This window comes from Pistacia vera, unplaced genomic scaffold, assembly GCF_008641045.1.
Source record: "Pistacia vera cultivar Batoury unplaced genomic scaffold, PisVer_v2 Contig225, whole genome shotgun sequence".
NCBI lineage: Eukaryota > Viridiplantae > Streptophyta > Magnoliopsida > Sapindales > Anacardiaceae > Pistacia > Pistacia vera.
Window position 1 is genome coordinate 283,830 of NW_022196030.1, and position 6,008 is coordinate 289,837.

A 6,008-nucleotide genomic window follows, 5' to 3' on the forward strand; every position below is an offset into this window, starting at 1 on the left:
GCTCGGCACACTCTGGTCGACCGACACTTCAGATAGATCCTCAACTGGCCTACTGGACGGGCATTCCTGAATACGAGGATCCATATTATCCTCAGCTGGGTCAGGCTGCGGCTTGATCCAGCTGATCGCCATTGCCTGTTGGGGAATGTCGCGCGGGATGCCTTTCCCTTTGCACGCCATCTGCACTGCCCTTACATAACACTCGCGAGATGTGCGCTGAGATCCACTAACTTTCCCTATCCCAGTTAGGGTGGGGAACTTAATCTTGAGATGGTATATCGAAGTGATCGCCTTAAAGTTTCTCAGCAGAGGTCGCCCCAGGATACCATTAAAAGCGGATGAGCAATCCACTACCAAGAATTCAGTTACCTTGGTCACCTCGTCAGAGTCACCCAGTGTGATAGGAAGCGAGATCGTTCCTTCCCTATAAAACCGTATAGGGGGATCGAGGCGGGCTTCAGATCGGTCTCGTCCAAATTCATTTTTTCGAAAGCTGTCTGGAACAGGATGTTCACAGCACTTTCGTTGTCCACCAATATTATGTGGACGTCGAAGCTCCCTATCAGGGGCGTGATCACGAGAGAGTCATCGTGGGGATGATGCAACTGAACTGCGTCCTTTTCGGAGAAGGTAATTTCCTCCTCCTTGCGAACCTTTGGTGGTCGCCGTGTCATATTCATCACACTGATGGGATCGTGATGGGCTGCGCGAGCATATCTTTCCTGGGCACCTCGCAAGTTCCCCGCGAGGTGTGGTCCCCCAAAGATCATTCTGACACTGCAGATACCCTTACGATCATGACGCTTTTTTCTTGGTTCCCTTTGATTTTTCTCCCGCACAAGAGTGGAGTCATCAATATACTCTTTGAAATGCCCCTGCTTGATGAGATCTTTGATTGCCTGTTTGAGAGCTCGGCACTCATCGGTGTGATGCCCATTATCCTGATGAAAACGACAATATTTTTTACTATTTCTGGCTGATGGGGGATTTTCCATGGGCTCAGGCTCTCCGAGTAGGCCGACTTTTTCTGACTTGTCAAGAATAGCCGATACAGATGCATTCAAAGGCGTATACTGATTCCTGTCACGATCACGACGAGGAACTAGAGCATAAGACTTTCTGGGCTCGAACCGCGGTTTCTTTCATTTTCGTTGATCGTCATTAGCCCATCTGCGATCAATTCTCCTACCTTCCCCCCGACCAGGTGCACTACCTAAAGTGTCAGGGTCGTGGCGGTGGAGCGCCGCCACAGAGTTTTCAATACTGAGGTATTTCTCCTTAAGATTGTAGAAGCAAGTCAAGGAAACATCATCCTTATGTTAGTGTATGCCCTAGGAACCAATCGTGTCATCGGTTCTGAGGTATTATGTTTTGTATATATATGTGAATGTATATAGTTTGTATATAAATTTTATCTTATCAAGAGAAGAAATGTTCTTATTTCACATGTGGTTTATTGCTTCATTTATATATATGTATTACATGTGAAATGTCCGGATGATGCAAATCTTTAGAAGATCAAAATCATCAAAGTATTCCCTACATAGGTAATATTAATTGGGCAATAATATCATAGTAGCATGCTGAATGCCTCCGTAGAATATCATGTGATGGTATTGGTGTGGTGATTATAAAAGTTATCACCTAGGGCATTAAATGGATACGCAGTTAGTGAACTGTTTATCAAATATGGCCATTTATGATGAATCACATGGACTTAAAATGTAGTCAATGATTTATCATAAGATCGTACTGGTTATTATTAATCCTTAGACCTGAGATATCACGGGTGATTATGCATACCGCATATGGTTCAATGGTGTATAAACATGAGGCTAATCATCCATGTGTTAATAAGCCGATTTGGCCATGTGTTGTTTATGTGTGAGGACAGTGATAGCAAGATGATGTCGTTACTTGGTTGGATTGATCTCAAGTTCCTAGATAAATGTCAAGATACATTGGAAAAGGGAAATCTCCGGCCGGGTACATAAAATGTTACATGAAGGTTGTTTCATGGTGACACTTCCATATGTATTGAATTAAATTAAGATAAGGATTTTGACATCAATGAATCCATTCTTAATTGGGTTAGACAACGAAGGATTTGATTATACAACGTGTATGATTGTAAAAGGTTCGTTGGAGTATACCTTCATTGTGACTTAGGGGTTATGGCATTGCTAGATGCTTACCATAATCAGTGGAGTTTTGTTCATAAAGAGTTATGACAAACATATCGGAATAGATTGTGATATTGGGCCCACGGCTAGGCCACAGGAACCTAAGAGGTCACACATAAAAACTAAGGAGAATGAAGAATAGCCAAAGAGGGTTGATTATCCAAGGTTGGCTAGCACCTACCAAAGGTAATAAAGTTATTTATATAATCATTTTCTTTATATTATATTGGATTTTACAAGGGGTTGTAATTGTAAACAATTTAAGGGTTAATTGTTATGTAAACAATTTAAGAGTGATTAAAGGTTAATCTAATGTTATAATTAAAGAAGTTTAACAACTTCATAACAATTATGGAATTGTTTAAGGAAGTCCAAAACAATTATTGAATTGTTTACAAGGATCCTATATAAGAAAATGATATATCAATTTTATGTAGAGATCAAAATCTCTAAGAACCCTAACTTTTCTCTTGGTCAAATTTCTTCTTCCCTTGGTGTGGATACTCTTTTGCTTAATTTCTCTTAAAATTAAAGGCTCCAAGGTTGCTAAGGGCTTAAGGTAACATGTTCTACCTTACTTATTTCAATTTGATTGAAATTTATTTTTTAAACATGACATACTGTTTATAGTATGATATGCTTGATTCTCCATGCATCATCTTTCACCTCAGCCTGTACTCTTTCCACGTCAGTCTATGGGCGAACTCCCGCTATGATGAGAGTCCGAACAGACTCTTTGGGAGTGTGGCTACCTTATTAAGCTCTTGTGGAATTAATCGATGTAAGACTGAAGGGATTCATCCCTCTCTGCCTTATGTTGCTGAGGTAGCTTAAAGGCATTGAGAACTTCGATTTGCTTGGAAGTGTCTTAGGAATGTCGTGCTCATCTGAGCCACGAGCTGATCGACCCCGCTGGGAGTGACCGAACCACCATTGGCATGAGAGGTTAGGGTTACTGCCAAACAACGACATTTCTCCAAGTCTGAAACTTGGTGAAGCTCCATTAGGTCGTTGAATTCATATATGTCCTGTGGATCATAATTTTCACGAACGCCCGCATATCGGGCATTCTAATCTTGATGGGAGAGGGGCGCTAATCTGCCAAGAAAAAAGAGATGCTGCTGCGACCTGCCTTTGCTCATTTTGCTGAGCTTTTAGCTGATTTAGAGCTCGCTGTAGCTCCTCAATCTAAGCGCGCGAGCTATATAGGGATTGCTTTCCCCCATGGGAGTTCGACCCTCGCGATTGCGGTTGAGGAAAGTCCAGAGGTCACCCTCTTCGCCTCGGCATGCAGTTCCGACAGCTCTTGACACACGCTGTCTAGACCGTTGATGGCGATGAATGGTGCAGGGGATTTTCACGACCTCCACATGGTAGAACCACCCCCGAGGTGTGGGAACCTCCCGCATGATATGATCGGGTGTGTTATTCTGGCATTGATGAGAATTGCCCCGCCTAGCACTTTTATGGGAGTGCTCATGCAACGTGGCATGGGACGGCTCGGATGTAACCTTTCACCGACCTCACCCCACGGGTATTCTAATCGGGACGTGGTTGGTGTTTGCCAGTCCTTGGGAGCCCTTAGGACCGCTGTTCGCCACTTGCTTACCCTTCCTTCGACACGCTGCAGTGCGGTGGCATGGGCTATCGCCCTTTTTCGTGCTTTCGCGCAACCTACAAGGGTTTTTTGTGGTTGCATCGCCCCATTTGATTCGGTGCACTGGCCCAACACGGTAAACCTTTGGTTGACCATTTAGAGAGTATTGTTGAACCTCTCCAGGTAGCTCATGATGCGGATCAAGTTTGTGAGCTTGAGGGATATCCCCCGCAGCATTTTGTGGAACTGAGGGCACCTCGTGAGAAGTGTCCTCCTGTACCGGGGATCTCCTCAACACCTGATTGGTTCGCTCAGGTTCGAATCGGCAAGCCATTTACTGTGTAGACCGTTAATTCAAGAGATTCTCCTGATGAAGGACGAATACTAAATCACCCTCCTTCTAGCGCCAAACTGTTGATGCTTATTTTGACACCAACTAAACGCACTTGTGAAATGCTGAGCTGGCCTAGAACACATGTGAATGAGGTTGAGAATGTAAATGGTAGAAATACAATGTTTAAAGTGGTTCGGATGCTTAAACAGCGAATCCTACATCTACTGATATTGTATTTATATTTGAAGGATCAGTCGCAAGCGAGCTGACTTTAGAGTGTTGAGAAAACAGATGAAGAGAGAGAGAAGAGAATACTATTCAGAGAAGATAGCTAATCAAGAGTAAAAATCGCGAATCCCTTAAACGAGAGAACCTTCTATTTATAGTGGGATACATTGAGGTAATATTACTGATCTGTATAAAGGGGTCCGTTACCATGCAAATCCTTCTTTGTGTCCCGTTGTTCACCTACTTGATGATTTCCTCAGTTCAGGCAGCGATTGGACACGTGGACGGCTTTCAGCCTCTCGTCATTCTGGCGGCACCCACTGCACTGGTAGGAACATGCTGCTCACACCAGCATGCATGTGGCCGCGCCTGAATGGCTGTAGGATCTGCATAGACTCTGACCATTGTGCTGACTGTGGGTTCTGCATCAGCCTTACTTTTCCAGGCATAACAAATTGTAATAAAAAATTTTGAAAAATAATTTGAATAATTTGGGCTCCAACAAAATAGACCAGTTTATTTATTTATTAATCGCCGAACGCATGCACCTACCCATAGTTGATACCCAAAAGGTTTGAAAATGACAATTACCCACTTTCTGTCCAACTCTGCTAATAAAATCTGTTTAAGGAAGGGCAATATAGTAATTTTATCCATTAATTTTAAATTAATCATTAAATCCCTAAATTCTTTTATCATATTTTATTTATTTTTCTCTTCTCTCTCTTTTCTCTCTTCTTCATCTCTCCCTTCTCTTTCTTTTCTTTTCTCCGTCTTTTCCTCCCTCCCTTCTCTTTTTTTACTTTCTTCTCCTCTTTTCCCTTCTCTTTCTTCCCTTTCTTCTCCATTCCCTCCTCCCCTTCTCTTTTTTCCTTTTCTTCTCCCTCTTTCCCTTCCTTTCTTTCCTTTCTTATCCGTCTTTTCCCTCCTCCCCTTCTTTTTTTCCCTTGTCTCTCTTTCTTTTCCCTCCTCCCCTCTCTTTTTCCTTTTCTTCTCCCTCTTTTCCCTTTGGTCGCTAGGCAAGAACCAGTCTTTTCCTCCAGTTTTTTAATTTTTAATTTTTTCAAATTTTATAATTTTTTACAGTTTGGGTTGGAAGTGTTTGAAATTTATGTGATTTGTGGCGGTGGTGATGTTTGTATTTGGTGGTTTTGGTGGCGAGTTTGGAGCTGGTGAGGTCCTGATCGAGAAAGAAGGAAGAAAAGAGAAGTGAGGAGGGAAAAGACGGAGAGAAAGAAAAGAAAAGAGAGAAAAGACGGAGAAAAGAAGAAAAGAGAAGGGAGAGATGAGAGAAATAGAAGAGAGAAAGAAATATGATAAAAAATTTAGGGATTTATTGATTAATTTAAAATTAATAGATATAAAATTACTAATTGCCCTTACTTAAACAGATTTTATTAACAGAGTTGGACAAGAGTGGGTAATTGTCATTTTCAAACCTTTTGGGTACAAATATCGTTATGGCAAACTTGGGTGGGTGCATGTCGTTCGGCCTTTATTAATCCAAGCAACTTAGTCCTTCGTTTTTAGTGTCCATGAAAAAAAATATTTATTTCCCGGTATAATTTTGGGGTTTATTAAGATTTGACACAAAATATTTTCTCCCCCAATCTTAGAAACTAACATTACAACCCACTTAATTGTAATGGTTTAAGGTTTAGAATAG